This window comes from Chrysochloris asiatica, unplaced genomic scaffold, assembly GCF_000296735.1.
Source record: "Chrysochloris asiatica unplaced genomic scaffold, ChrAsi1.0 scaffold00131, whole genome shotgun sequence".
Classification (NCBI taxonomy): domain Eukaryota; kingdom Metazoa; phylum Chordata; class Mammalia; order Afrosoricida; family Chrysochloridae; genus Chrysochloris; species Chrysochloris asiatica.
Window position 1 is genome coordinate 6,186,993 of NW_006408649.1, and position 16,213 is coordinate 6,203,205.

The following is a 16,213-nucleotide window of genomic DNA, read 5'->3' on the forward strand; positions in this document are numbered from 1 at the left end:
TAGTTCAAATTCACCTCCCGCTCCTCAGAAACCACCTTATACAGAGTCACTTTGAGTCAAAACAGCACTTGACAACAACAACTGTATATAATTCTGGTGACACTGCAGGATAAGCACTGGACAGCTAATCACAAGATCAGCAGTTCAAATACACCAGTAACTCTGAGGGAAAAAATGAGATTTTCTGCTCGTGTAAAGATTTGTATCCTCAGAAACTCTATAGAGAATCGCTATGAGTAAGACACCACTCATTGGCACCTAACAACAGCAATAACAACAGTATTTTCAAAAGCTCTAAAGGGAAAAAATAAAAGCACCTGTCTCTGTCTCACCCACTGTTGAAGAAAAAAAGTTAAGAAATTCTTAGAACCCCTGACAGATAGCAAATTATCTTAGGTGTTAGTGAAGTCCTATATTTCACTGCAAACATACATATTAGATATCAGAGTACTTATTTTCTTCTCTCATCCTTGATAAACATTCTCTTATTGAATAGGTGTTTAGTCTTAAATGAATGGGCCCTCCTCTTACAACCAATAATGTATCTATTTCTCTACTCTTTTTTTCGTTCTTTCCTTTGCATTCTCCTTCCCTATTTCTCTCTCTCTCCCTCTCTACCCCCATACACACAGACACACACACACATACAAATGCACATGTCCACTTCACCTTGCTAGCGTAGGGAAAACCAAATTCCTACTTACTTTGTTATACAGATCAATTTTCTATCTTAATTGCAGTGCTAGACTAGGTTCTGGTCCTAATTTTGTTGTCCACTTTTCTAAACAGAAAGAACTGACTGGTCTTTTGAAACCAGTTTGTTTTTTTAGCACATTAAAGACCAAATTCTAAAAGAGAGCTCCCTGCACCTAACAAGGGTTTACCTATGTTTTAGGCGCTATATAAAGCATTAACCAGTGTACCACCAAGAATCCCAGTGGAGCAAATGGTGAATTGCTTGACTATTAGTGGAAAGGCTGGCAATTTGAACCCACCCAGAGGCCAGAGGTGCTTTGCAAAAGAGACTTCATGATTTGTTCCCTATAGATCACAGTCTGGAAATCCTAGGAAGCAATTCTACCCTGCATACATGATGGGTCATAAGTCAGAATTGACACTAAGGTAAATAGTTTCAGTGCATGTTCACATGAAATAATTAAGGAATTTTATAGAGGGGTTAAGGGGCAGGATTCTCACTGGAAGTAGAATAGAGTGTCAAAAAGCCAATAATCATGGTCTAGGGTTTCTGTTTTAGCCCAGTATGGGTATTGGAAGTAAAGAAGCTCAAAAAGATGGACACAGAACATTTTTAGTAAAAGTTGGCTATGTTTCTTTGGCCAGGACTCATATCAAGTGTGGGCTCATCCTTTATGAAAGGACATAGACAAATTCAAGCCACATACCCCTTCCTGGGACCTACAAAAAGAAAAAGAAAGGCACTTGATAAATTAAATAAACAAATGCCATTTATTGCACTAACTAGTTCTGAAGTCCATGTTTCACTACCCCATGAGAATATGGATCCCTGGTGGTACAGTGATTAAGCACCCAGCTGCTAGGTCTGTGGTTAGAAACCATCAGCCACTTGGAAGGAGAAAGATAATGGCAGTCTGCTTCGATAAAGATGGCAGCCTTGAAAACCCTCTGCCCTTTAGGGTGGCTATGAGTCAGAATCAACTCTACAGCAATGAGCTTAAGAGAATGGGAGAAATCAGAAGAAAAAATTAGTGTTGAAAAAAGTGGGGGAGGATAAAAGGGAAAAAATGAAAGAGCACTAGCTCTGGAGACATGGAAGTTGAGGTGACAGGGGCTGGGGGGTTGGGGAGGAGGCTGTCATCTAGAGTGGGCTCTGCTGTCCCACTGCTCTCTCTCCCAGCTAATTAAGTGGGAATTTAAGACTCTGCTTTGATTTCAGGTGACAGAATAGAATGTACTGGCTGGGGTTGGCTCCGTTTTAAATATTAAAAAGGAAAAAGAATCCTGTTTGTAGAAATTCAAACTGAATTTGACTTATTCTTAACCACTGATAGCCCCATTTAAAGCAGAAAATAAATTCTGATATTTAAAATATAATTAAACCTCAATTTATTCATTTTATTTTTCTATCTCATATCAACTTATCGATCCTTTTCAGCTCTTAGCTGAAACGTATGATTAGTTACATTCATCAACTTTCAAACAAACCCTGTAAACTTGAGATGGGGTCACACAGCCCTGGTGTGAAAGTCTCCTAGCCATCCCACACCCTGAAAATGGGGCATTATAAGGCAACATACAAGCCTAGAATTAGTCAAGTCACCATTTTTAAATAACTAGATTTTTTTCATTCCAGCTCATAATTTTAAAAACATCTTATTATATGACTACCCTGAGTTTTGTTACCTAGACATGTCTTCAAAGAGATGACATTTTTTCTGAATGTTCTAAAAATGGATGCTATGTATCAGCTAAAAATATGATAATTAACAAGTTCACTTTGAATCACATAATAGCAAATGTCATTTTGCTGTAAGATAGGAGTGTTAATCATGAGTACTAAGTTCATGAGAAACTGATCACAGTTAACAGGGGCACCATTTTCTTCAGTGAACAAACAGGCCTGGGAGCACTGTGGCCATGGGTCTCTACGTGAATTCAAGGGATTTAGAGAACCTGATAAATGGATTCAGATTCACATGCAGACATATAACCATGAGGAGATAACCTGCCGTATAAGAAACATGCTTCCAAAAGTTCATGGAAAATAATCTATTTCCCTTTCATTCCATTTTTCTATGAATTCTTTGAAGCTCCCTTGTATTCTTAGTGCAGTTTGGATGCTGGCAAAGGATAACAACAAACAAACAAACATTGTGGTGTTTTATTTCTGTGAATAGCTCTGGGTTACAAAGTAAAACTAGGATTTGATACCCTGATTATCTTGATGGTACCCAATAGTAATCTGTATGATGCTATCTTGAGTATTACTTTATGGAGCAAAATCAGAAAACCAACCTAAAAAAGGGAAGGTTAAGAAGCATACTGGTTACAAATTGGGCTGCTAACCTCCAGGTCAGCAGTTTGAAACTACCAGCGGTCCCGCAGGAGAAAGATGAGGTGTTCTGCTCCTGTAAAGATTTACAGCCTTGGAAACCCTGTGCAGGGTCACTATGATTCGGAACAGACTCCACAGTACTTAACAACAACAAATTCTCTTTTCATTCAAAATGTATTCATTTTCTTTCAATTGACAAATTTTTCACTAGACTTCTATTCTGTACAGGTAATATGTTGTGTGCTGCCACAACTCATGCTTCACTGGGGGGCATATATACCAACAGTCAAGTAGAACAAAGAGTCTATGTCCACACAGAGGCGAAGGCATGCACTCATTCAAGGATATGGGAAAAGGTAGAGTGAAACGTAACTCAAGAAGAGATTTTCTGAATTGAACCTTGAAAGATGTGTTATCTCAGATGAGGACTGAGCCATCATTCCCGACATGAGCGAATATACAGAAGCAGGACATGAGGGTAGTTTTCTGGAAACTTTAAGCACTTTAGTATCATTATAGTGTGATATGGGGCTATTTTTTTCTTGTGAAACAGAAGTATTGTTGCATGTCACACTGTATTAGCAATGTTAGTTTGTTTCCCTTTGTCCCTTGAGAAGTCAGAACATGTTCTCTATCCAGTCACTCACGCAGTACCTACGATGATTCAGATATTGGAAGATAGAGGTATGTTTGCCTTCAAGGTGCATACAGTGTAGTTAGCAAATAAAACTGTTAGTGTATATGTGTGCATAGTAACATGGGTCCCCACATAGCCAAATTTTGCAGAGTGGTGAGCTCCACCATGTGTGGGCAGAGAAGACAGAGCATGAGCTGGGGCTTCATGGTCTCCTGGAGCGCTGAGCCTCATACAGGCTTAACTTTGCCAATAGCTCCACCAAGCAGAACACATATCATAGCTCTGCCCCTTTCAGTATGTATAATGCCCACTTCTCCTGGGCTCCAGATGGAATCAATCAAGTATATCTCCACCTTTAATTTAATCCTAAAATGTGAGTGCTCCCCCTTGCTACTCTGAGTATCTAAGGAGCTCTGGTAGTGTAGTGGTTAGGAGTTGTGCTGCAGCAGTTCGAAACCACCAGCTGTTCCATGGGGAGAAAGTTGTAAAGGTTTACAGCCTTGGAAACCCTATGCAGGGTAGCTATGAGTTGGAATGAAATCTCTAGCACACCACCACCACTCAGAGTGTCTGGGAACTTTTTTTAGAATCTATGTATACTCTCAAGTCTCACCCAAACCTATTAAATTAGAATCTGCACTAAAAAGACTCTCAGATGCTCCAAAGGAAGAGTAAAGTTTAAAAAACACTGGCTCAAATCACGGGTTCTTTCATTTGTCTGTGCAATGGTTTTGACTATAAAGGTTTTAAAAATAAAGGCATCTGCAGCTCACCTCAGAAAGTCTGGTTTTAAAACCTCCCACATGATTCTAATATGTAGCTAAATTTGAGAACTCTCTTTTTTACAGGGTTCAGCTATTTCTTCAGCTCAAAAGCCACCAGCATGATTGAGAAGTGCCTGTAGTTGTTACAGAATAGACAAAAGTAGAAAGAAAAATAAGAAGTAGCACTAGCAGAGGAACTAAGAAGGAAAGGACAGAGAGACAAAGGGATCCTAGACAGCCTTATTTGCAATATCCTCACTGTATAATAAACAGACTTACCTACAGTCATCAAAAAGGTGAAAATCAAAATAGAATATAATCCATGAGATAATATTTGAGAATGCAACCAGGCAGTGCATCAACATTATACAGGGTCGATATGAGTCCGCTCCAACTCAACAGCACTTAACATCAACAACAGCAACCGCAAATACTATTCTCCAAGAAGCCCTGGTAGCAAAGTCGGTTATGTGTTGGGCTACTAACCACAAAGTCAGCAGTTCAAATCTACCAGCAGCTCTGTAGGAGAAAGATGAGGCTTTCTGCTCCTGTAAAGAGCTGTAGCCTTGGAAACCCTATACAGGGTTGTTATGAGTCAGAACTTGCTCAACAGCACGCCATGACCACTACCTATGTTGTTCTCCACAACTGATAAAAAATATTTGTGTTATATGTAACCAAAGATCTTGTGGAGTCTTTAGCTTAAGGCAGAAGAGTTTTTAAGATTTTTTTGTTTGTGAGTTTATTTATTTTTATTAAATGTGCTTTATCTGCTTCAGAGAGAGGCCTATTGAATCTTTTAAATATAATTTCAATAATCCTGAAGATACCAAAGGACTGAGCAACAATTTGTTCTGAGCTGACTAGACAAACAGTCTGTCAGTTTGTACCCCACAATCTGTTAGTTTGTCATAATGTGGTGACTTCCATGTTGCTGTGATGCTAGAAGCAATGTCGTCAGTATTTCAAATAGCAACAGGGTCACCCTTGGAGGACAAGCTTCAGCAGAACTTCCAGACTAAGAACTGACTAGTAAGAAGTGATAGGTAGTCCATTTCTAAAGAACTAGCCATGAAAAACTTATAAATAGCAGTGAAACATTGTCTGTTACAGTTCCAGAAGATGAACCCCTCAGATTGGAAGACACTCAAAATACAACTGAGAAACAGCTGACTTCTCACAGTAAAGTCAGTCTTAATGACGTAGATGGTGCAAAGTTTTTAGGACCTCCATGTGCCAATAGGTCACAACTCAAAATGAGAAGGAACTGCAAATATTCATTGATAACCAGAACATGGAATATATGAAGTATGAATATAAGAAAATTGAAAGTCATCAAAAATGAAATGGAAGACTATGGTGAATGGAGGAAGGACAGTGATACACACATCAGCTGCTGGGAAGAGCTGGATTCTCGTTTCAGGTCACCGTCAGAAAAGCTACGTTTGTAGAACAAGGATCATAAGATCTGATCCTGATTACAGAACCGTCCCTCATTTCAGAATCTTGATACCCACTTCATCCTTCCAGACTGTCCCTGAAAACCTTTTAAGATTCCATCTGAGAAAGCTTTAGGAGATCTTGGAAGGGTAAGAAGAAGATTATTGGTGGAAATAAAAACAGGGTTGAATGAGTTCCAGAAAGCAGGGTTCTCAAACTCATGGACAACAATCTGCAGAAGAAGACAACTTCAAAAATCCAACTAGAAGCAGCATGCAGAGAAGTAAGATGAGAAGGGCTTCCTCTGGAAAGAAGACAGCTGGTCCTCAGCAGAAGAATGTGGAGCCAGCTCTTCAAGGCAGATGGGAGGCGGTCACTCTGCCGAGAACCCCCCTTTGGGATCTGTGAGAAAGACAAGGAAGAACAAACAAGAGTCCTGGAAACGGAGATGGTGGAAGTACCAATGAAGTACCTCAGCCACCACCGAAGAAAAGGGCCCGGGCTGATCCTACCATTGAAAGTGAGGAGGCATTTAAAGATAGAGTGGAGGTTAAAGTGAAGATTGCTGAAGAATTAAAACCCTGGCTCGTCAAGGACTGGGACCTGGTTACCAGGCAGAAGCAGCTGTTTCAGCTCCCAGATAAGAAAAATGTCCATGCCAATCTGGAAGAGTATGCAAATTGTAAGAGATCAAGGAAATGTCGACAATAAGGACATTTATTAACAAAGTTGTGGCAGGGATAAAAGAATATTTCAATGTGATGTTGGACACTTACTTAGCTATTCTACAAATTTGAGAGGCCCCAGTATGCTGAAATCCTCATGGCCTACCCTGATGCACCGATGCCCCAAGTTTATGGAGTGCCACACCTACTGAGATTATTTGTGAGAATCGGAGCAATGTTGGCCTATACGTCCCTTGATGAGAAGAGTCTTGCATTATTATTAGGCTATTTGCATGATTTTCTGAAATATGTGACAAAGAATTCTGCAGCCCTGTTTATTGCCAGCGAGTACAAAGTGGCTTCAGCTGAGTACTATTGGAAAGCCTTGTGAGGGTCTACTGACAGCTCACTGTTAACGTCTGGCTATCTGTGAACACTTTTCTTTTTGTTCTTAGTCTTTTTCTTGTATAATTGATGTTCTCTAAAATTGTTAATGTTATCACAGGGCCTATATTTAAGTTTGTTTTCTGTTTGCTTCAAACAGAAAATAAAAGGAGCGTGTGAACTCACTTTTGCATTTCAAAGTTGCTACCAGTGTACACAGTAATTAGACAAAGAAGAAACATTCAGTAGAACAATTCTTGCCTAGTTGACAACATTGCTTTAATGCTGGTGGTTCAATCCCTTTTACACTACACAATTTTCTAATATGTGTTAATACTACGTGACAAAATGTCCTTATTGCTAGTGCTAAAGGTTCAACTTAGTGTATATACCTGAAAAGCCATGCATTTGTGCTCTCTCTTTTTTTAAATGGTTCTTAAAGTAAAACAGCCCATCCTCTGCAAGTCACCTATGTTGTTCCTTAGACATTCTATCTTTGCTTAAGTTGTTGAAGGATGGTGGTTTGTTTCATGGTTTTTGTATCTGAGTCTAATACACATTCTAACATGATAGAGACAATGCATTGTGTAGCAGCAGTTTTCTGAAAAGTTGATATTTTAGGAATTGTATTTCAGATCTTAAATAAAATTTGTTTCTAAATTTCAAAGCAAAAAATAAAATTAACTGGAACACAAAAAGATCAGTGTCCTAGATATTTGTGAGCTGAAGTGGACAGATATTGGCTAATTTGAATCAGCCAATCACATGGTTTACTATGCCAAAAATGACAAATTGAAAAGGAATCGTGTTGCATTCATCCTGAAAAAGAACATTTCCAGATTTATCTTGAAGTACAATGCTGTCTGTGCTAAGATATTATCAGTACCCCTACAAGGCACACCAAGGGGTGCTGGTGACATAGTGGGTTATATGTTGAGTTGAAAACCACAAATTATGCAGTTCAAATCCAGCAGCTACTTCAAGACAGAAAGATGAGATTTTCTGTACCTGTAAAAATTTACAGTCTGAAAAACCCTATACAGGATCACTATGAGTTGGAACCAACTTGAAGACACACAACAGCAACAAGGAAGACCATTATTTGATACAGCTATTATTCAAATTTTCACACTGACCACCAAAGTCAATAGTGAAGAAATTAGAGAATTTTATAAAATTGGTTAAACATGTAATCAAGATGCATTGATAGCTACTGGCATTTGGAATGCAAAAGTTTGGAACAGAGAGGGAAGGATCCATAGTTGGAAAAGATGGCGTTGGTGACAGAAATGGTACTGGAGATCAACAACTTCTTCATTGCAAATACTTTTTATCAACAACATGAACAAAGACTATACATGTAGAACTCACCAGAAGGAATTCACAAGATTCAAACTGTCTACATCTGTGGGAAGAGATTATGGAGAAGCTCAGTATAATTAGTCAAAACAAGGACAAGGGCCAACTTTGGAAGAGACCATCAATTGATCATATGCAGATTAAATTTGAAGCTGAAGAAAAATTTAAAAGTCCGTGAGATTTAGACTACAACCTAAGTATATCCCACCTGAATTTAGAGACTATCTCAAAAACAATTTTGATGCACTGAATATTAATGACTGACAACCAGAGGAGTTGTGAAATGCCATCAAGAAAATAATGCAAAAGGTCTTCAAAGACAGGAAAGAAAAGACAAAAATGGATTTCAGAAAAGACTCTGAAACTTGTTCTTGATCTGAGAGAAGCTAAAGTGAATGGAAGAAATGATGAAGTAAAAGAGCTGAACAGAAACTCACAAAGCACAGTTTGAAAAAGCAAAGTAACATATTGTACTAAAATATCCAAAGACCTGGGGTTAGAAAATGAAAAGGAAAAACATGCTCAGAAGTTAAAAGAACTGAAGAAAATGAATTCAAGCCTCAACTTGCAATACTGAAAGATTCTATGGGCAAAATATTGAATGATGCAGGAAGTATCAAAAGAAGATGGAAGGAATGCACAGACTCATTATACCAAAACTTGGTAGATATTCAACCATTTGGGGAGGTAGCATATGATGAAGAACCAATGGTGTTGAAGGAAGAAGTACAAGATGCATTGAAGGCATTAGAAAAAAACAAAGCTTCAAGAACTGGTGAATACCAAATGAAATATTTCAACAAACTGATGCAGTTCTGAGAGCACTAACACATTTATGCCAAGAAATTTAGAAGACAAGCTGCCTACCCAAATAATTGGAGGAGATGCATATTTGTGCCAGTTCCCAAGAAAGGTGAGCCAACAGAATGCCTAAATTATCAAACAATATCATTAATTTTACATGCTAGTCAAATTTTGCTGAAGATAATTCAAATATAGTTGCAAGAGTACACTACAGGGATCTGCCAGAAACTCAAACCAGGTTCAGAAATGGTCTTGAAGCAGGGGATACCATTGTTGACATCACCTGAATGAATCTTGGCTCAAAGCAGAAAATACCAGAAAGATGTTTACTTGTGCTTTATTGGCTATACAAATGCATTTGACTGTGTGTATTATAAAAATGGATAGCATTGTGAATAATAGGAATTGCTCATGAGGAACATGTAAGTAGATCAATAGACAATGGTTCAAACAGAACAATGGATTGGTTTATAATCTGGAAAGCTGTGTATCCTTTCTGTATGCTGATCAAATAATCAGGCAAGTTTTATCATATGAAAAATTCGACATAATGAGTGGAGGAAAGCTTATTAACTTGAGATAAGAAGATGGCACAGCCTTGCTTGCTAAAAGCAAAAGTACTTGCGGCACTTGCTGATGGAGATCAAAGACTACAGCCTTCAGTGTGGATTACAGCTCAACATAAAGAAAACGAAAATCCTCACAACTATACCAATAAGTAACATTATGATAAAGTGAGGAGATTGAAGATGTCAAGGATTTAAGTTTGCTTGGATCTACGATCATTGATCATGGAAGCAGCAGTCAGTGAGTCAAATGATGTATTGCATTGGACAAATCTGCTGCAAAAGACCTCTTTAAAATGCTAAAGAGCAAAGATGTCATTTTAAAGACAAACTAAGGTGTGCCTGACCATGGTATTTTCAATCACCCCATGTGCACGTAAAAAAATTGAACAATGCATAAGGAAGATTGGAGAATTTATGCCTTTGAATTAAGGTATTGGCTAAGAATATTGAAAGTATGGTAAATTGCCAGAAGAACCAACAAATCTCATAAAGATTTGTTGAGAATCTCCCAGAATGTTCCTTAGAAGTGAGGATGGTGAGACTTCATCATCTTTCATACATTAGACATGTTGTCCAATAGAACCAGTTCCTGGAGAATTACTTCATACTTGGTAAAGTGAAGAGTCAGAGAAAAAGAAGACACACCCGCCCCCCAAGTAGATGGACTGACACAGGACAGCAATAATGGGCTCAAACAGAACAATTGTGAGGATGGTGCAGGATAAGGCAGTGTTTCATTCTACTGTGTATAGGTTTGCTATGATTTGGAACCAACTGTAAGGGATGTGCAACAATGACAACAGGCCAGAAGAACAAATAAATCTTTCTTAGATGAAGCACAGCCAGAATGCTCCTTGGAAGTGAGGATGGCATGACTTTGCTTCCTATACATTGGACATGTTGTCTGGAGGAACCAAACTCTAGAACACAAACCCACTGCTATAAAATTGATTCCAACTAATAGTCACTATGCATAGGGCTTCTGAAGCTATAAATCTTTAAAGGAGAAGAAAGTTCATCTTTCTCCAATTGAACATCTGGTAGATTTGAACTGCTGACCTGTGGTTAGCAGTACAGCATCTATCCTACATTCTACCAGGAATAACCAGTTGTTGGAAAAGAACATCATGCTTGGTCATGCATCAATGAAAAAAAGGAAGATCCTCAATGGGGTGGACTGACCCAGTGGCTGAAACAGTAGGCTCAAATAAAACAGCATTGTGAGGATGGTGCAGGATGAGGTGGTATTTGGGTCTTTTGTGCCTAGGACAGATATAAATCAAAGTCAACTCGATGACAACAACATATTTTTTTTTCCCCTTTCCATCCTCTCTCTTTGGTCCTGATTAACATCCACAGGTGCCTCTGCTGTGGTAGTTGCATTTACTCCATGTTCAAATCATAAAGGCCTTTGTGATTGCTAAGTGTAAACTGATATTTGTCACAATTTTGTGATGATCAGTCCAAAAGTGAAGATACAGTCAGTCTTGTCAAAAAGGAAAAATTGTCCTAGCTCTCAGAGGAAGCAAATTTTTCCCGGCACTAATTTTTACACAAAAGATTTTTGCTCCTGGCTTCCAAAAGAAGGAACTGAATGACCTAATGCATAGTACCTCAAAGACATCCTTACAGTAATAGTTTTCATAAAGCCATTACTTATAATATCCCTGGATGCAGGCCAAGGAACTAACATTAAAATGCATGAAAATCCTGCTGGGGACTAAGAACATATGGTCCAAGTGCACAGCTTGATGCAGGAATAAAAATTAGCACAACTAGAGGAATAGATAAATAGCATGCCCTTCAAACAAGACTTCATAAATATCATTTCCATTATCCAGGCTTTTGATAAGGCAGTACAGGAATGAGGTTTAATTCACTGGCATATCCCTGAGGTTCATTACTCCGTTATGGACTGAAAGAAGAGCCAAAAAGGGCAAGTTAGAGGGTTACTATCCATTTATGAAAACTCATAAATCTACCCAAGACTTTCAGGAGAGTATAGGTTCATACACTGTTGTGTAAACTTAGGCGAAGAGTATATCCAAAAATCAGTTCAGGAGTTTTCTTATGAAAGAGTTTAGCCCTTGGAGTACTTGAATATATGAATGATGTGTCAAGTCCCAAAATTCTATACACCATATCTGTCCATGAACTTTTCTTGTAAATGCCAGGAGTCCTGGAATAATACTCTGTCAGAAGACTTAGGGTATAGAAACTTAGTTTATGAAAGAATTATCAATGGCCTAAACCAAACTTTCACCTTGACTCTCTTCACTTTTCTATTCACACTTTATTAAGCATCACATCAATTCTACTTTTGGAATTCTTATAGAGTTAATGGAACTTGTAATAAACTTTGAAAGGTGAGAAAGACATCAGTAAGTCAAACGGAGGAATACTGATTTTGAATGAAGGAAATGGCTGAAGAACAACATTAGCTTCAGAGTTGAGCATGACTAGACTGATACAGGTACAGCAAGAGCTAGCCTGGCAGCATGTCAGGTTGATGAACACACCAAACTGTCTAGGGAGTCTCCGAAAACATATGTCTATTTTTTCACTCCTTATATTTTTTCAAAATATATGTCTATTTTTTCACTCCTTCCACATTTAGGAGTTCAGCTTAGGGTCATACTAGTATCCTGGGCTTCATCTTAACTTCTTTCTCTTTACACTTTCACACATGAGTGGGCACCATGTCAGTTAAATAGCCAAAATACACTCTAGGGAGCACAATGGCGCTGTAGGATAAGCACCGGAATGTAAACCACAAGGTCGGTGGTTCAAACCCACCAGCTCTTTTACAGAAGAAGATGAGGCTTTCTGTTTCCACAGTGATTTACAACCTCAGAAACCCTATACAGGGTCACTATGATTCAGAACCAACTGGATGGCACTGAACAACAGCAATGACAGTATGTCAATTCTAACCATTGGAACAGATTTTAAAACATTGCTATTTTCTCAGTTCAAACCATGTCATCATCTCAAACATGGTCCATTGAGAAAAAACACCTAAGTCATTTCTTGTCTGTACCTCTCTTTGCTGTAGTTTGTCCTCTCCACTGTGTCAGAGTGATCTTCCTACATGTATCAGCCAACATGTTTTGTTTTAAGAAACATAAACATATTGCAGTCTGTTGGAATAAAAGGAGACTCTTTTTTAACATATTTTACACAATATCAGGGATACAAGAACAAAAAGGCAATAGGCCATTCAGGAGCAGAATCAGGGTAAACCCAGGGTCTGATACAATTTCTGATATTTGGGGTCTTCATTAAAAACAAAACAGAAAACAATTACTGTCAAGTTGATTCTGACTCATCGTGACTTCATATATTTCAAGTTAGAACAGCACTCCATAGAATTTTCAGCTGACACAACATTTTAGGAGTAGATTATCACAACTTTCTTCCCAGGTGAATCTGGATGGACTCAAACAATCAACCTCTTGGTTTGTAGCCAAGTGCTACCTAGGGACTGTATCATCTTGATCATGTCTGCTTCTTTTTCCTTATCTGTCTTCTGTCTTGACTGACTTCCTGTGCTTTCAATAGCTGTAAGTGACTTCCACCTCAAAAAATGCAGGACTTTATAGATCCAGCACTCATCATTGACTAACTAGATCTCTTAGTTTAAAGTTTTGAGAGAGCATCTGATTAGTAGATAATCAGTAAAAGGTTGGGTCCAGTCGACTATTCCTAATTCAGAAAACAAGATCACGTACCATAAACAAGCAAGGCAACCATTCCATAAATACTTGTAGCACCTACTTAGTGGCACTGCAGGCTAATGCACTGGACTGTAAGGTTGGTTTGAACTGAAAGGTCGGAATTTCAAGTTCATCAGTTGTTCCTTAGAAATCCCACACAGGGTCACTATGGGTCCGAATCAACTTGATGGCACTCAATAACAACAACACTTTGTGTCAAGCATTGTACTCAGATTTGGGGATAAACGTTTCAAAAAAATATACAAACACTTGTGTGTGTTGTGACAAGTGCTATCAAAAAAGAAATGGATACTTCAAGACAGATTTGAGGACAGGGATGGAGCACTATGAAGGCCTTTCTGAGGAGATCATATGTGCTGAAATCTGAAAAGTCAAAGGAGTAGATCATCAAGGCAAGACCATAGGAATAATGTGCCTGTCAGAGAGTCTGTGTGAATTTCCTAAGGTGGTAAAGAAATTATTAGATTTAAAGACTGAGAAGAAGAAAACTGAAGGCAGTGGGAGGAGGTTGGGAAGAAATTCAATGAGCCCAGAGCAATCAGTATACTGACCACGTCCAGATCATTGAAGACCCTGTGAACCACAAGATGGTGTTTAAAAGGTATCAAGCAAGAAGTTACTAAAATTTTTTAATCAGGGTAGCAGCAAAACCAGATTTGTATGCTCAAAGATATCTGTGACTGATGTGTAAGAAGAGAAAATTTTCAGGCAAGAGTGGAAACAGGAAAAATGCATTGAGAGACTGCTGTTGCTGGAGTCCAGGAAAGAGATCCTGGTTTTCAATTAGGAAGTGGCTTTAGAGATGGAAAAAAAGTAGACAGATGCAAGTATATTAAGAGGTGGAAGGGACAGCTCTTCAGGATAAGTTGAATGAAAGAGGATATGGAAGAAAGAATTTAATGGTCTCCAGTGTTTTGGTGGAGCGATTGGGAGATGGTGCTTAGAGAAGAGAGCTTTGGAAAAAGGAAAGTAAACAGGATCACACGTGTAACACAGATAAATAAGTGTGTGAGTATTCTCTGCTTAAACATAGGCTCGTCCTTGAAAGTCCATGATAACCTCAAAGTCTTTAGTACAATGCTTAATTTCTCTCACTATCTAGTACTAGGTAACCCCTCATAGCACCTTCTACTTTGATCTCACTGTGACAGTGTCACTGTAAACAAATGTTGAATTCTGTCACCCTCCCATGATCTTCCATCACTTGTCTGTCAGTTTGTCATACTGTGGCAGTCTTGTGTGTTGCTGTGATTCTGGAAGCTATACCATGGGTATTTTAAATACCAGCAGGGTTTTCCATGATGGACAGGCTTCAGATGGGTTTCCAGATGAAGACAGACTAGGACGAAGGACAGACTACTTCTGAATATTTAATCACCAAAAACCTTATGAATAGCAGTGGAACACTGTCAGCACCAGAGTATTGAGTATTGAAACATGATGAAGAGCACCAGAATATTGTCAGATATAGTGCTGGAAGATGAGTCCCTCAGGAAAGAAGGCACACAAAATATGACTAGAGAAGAGCTGCCTCCTGAAAGCAGAGTTGACTGTGATGACACGAATGGAATAAAGTCTTCAGAACTTTCATTTACTGATGGGGCACAACTCAAAATGAAGAGAAACAGCTGTAAACATCCATTAGTAATCAGAACATGGAATGTAGGAAGCATGGATCTAGGAAAATTGGAAACTGTCAAAAAGAAATGGAACACATAAGCATTGATAACCTATGCATTAGTGAGCTGAAATGTACTAGTATTGGCCATTTTCAATCTGACATTAACATAATTTATGATGCTGGGAATGACAAACTGAAGAGGAATGGCCTACATTCATCATTAAAAGGAATATTTCAAGGTCTGACTTCAAGTAAAATGCTGTCTGTGATAGAATAATATCCATATGCCTATAAGGAAGATGAGTTAATACCACTACTAATCAAATTTATGCATCAACCACTAAAGCCAGTGATGATGAAATTGAAGAATTCAACCAATTTCTTCAGTCTGAAATTGATAGAACATGCCATCAAGATGTATTGATAATTGCTAGCAATTAGAATGCAAAAGTTGTAAATGAAGTGGAAGGACAAGTAGTTGGAAAATATAGTCTTGGTGATAGAAACAATGCTGGAGATCACATGATAGAATTTTGAAAACCAATGATTCTTCATCGCAAATACCTTTTTAAACAACAAAAAAACAACCTGAATATCTACATGAACCTCAACAGATGGGAAATGACAGAAATCAAATTGACTATATCTGTGGTAAGAGAATGTGGAAGAGCTCCAAATCATCAGCCAAAATAAGGCCAGGGGCACTCTGAAACTTGCTCTCCAGCATATTTATGCCAAAGCAAATGGAAGAAATGAGGAGCTACAAGAGCTGAACAGAAAATGTCAAAGGACAGCTCAAGAAAACAGAGTCAAATATTACACTGAAATGTGAAAAGACCTGGAGTTAGAAAATCAAAAGGGAAGAATACACTCAGCATTTCTCAGGCTGAGGAAACTGAAGAAGAACTCCAATCCTCAACTTGAAATATTGAAGGATTCTATGGGCCAAATACTTAATGATATTGCAAACATCAAAAGATGGTGGAAGGAATACACAGAGTCACTGTACCAAAAAGAAATGGTCGATGTTCAACAATTTCAAGAGATAGTAAATGATCAAGAGCCAATGATACAGAAGGAAGAAGTCCAAAATGCACTGAAGGCATTAACAAAGAACAAAGCTCCAGGAATTGACAGAATAAAAATTGAAATCTTTCAACAAACTGAGACAGCATTAGAGGAGCTCACTTATCGATTCC

General features: G+C 38.4%; 1 pseudogene; it reads left to right on the forward strand.

Moving 5' to 3' along the window:
* The first annotated feature begins 6,064 nt into the window (after positions 1-6,064).
* LOC102812814 lies at positions 6,065-6,931 on the forward strand (annotated as a pseudogene).
* The last annotated feature ends 9,282 nt before the right edge of the window (positions 6,932-16,213 follow it).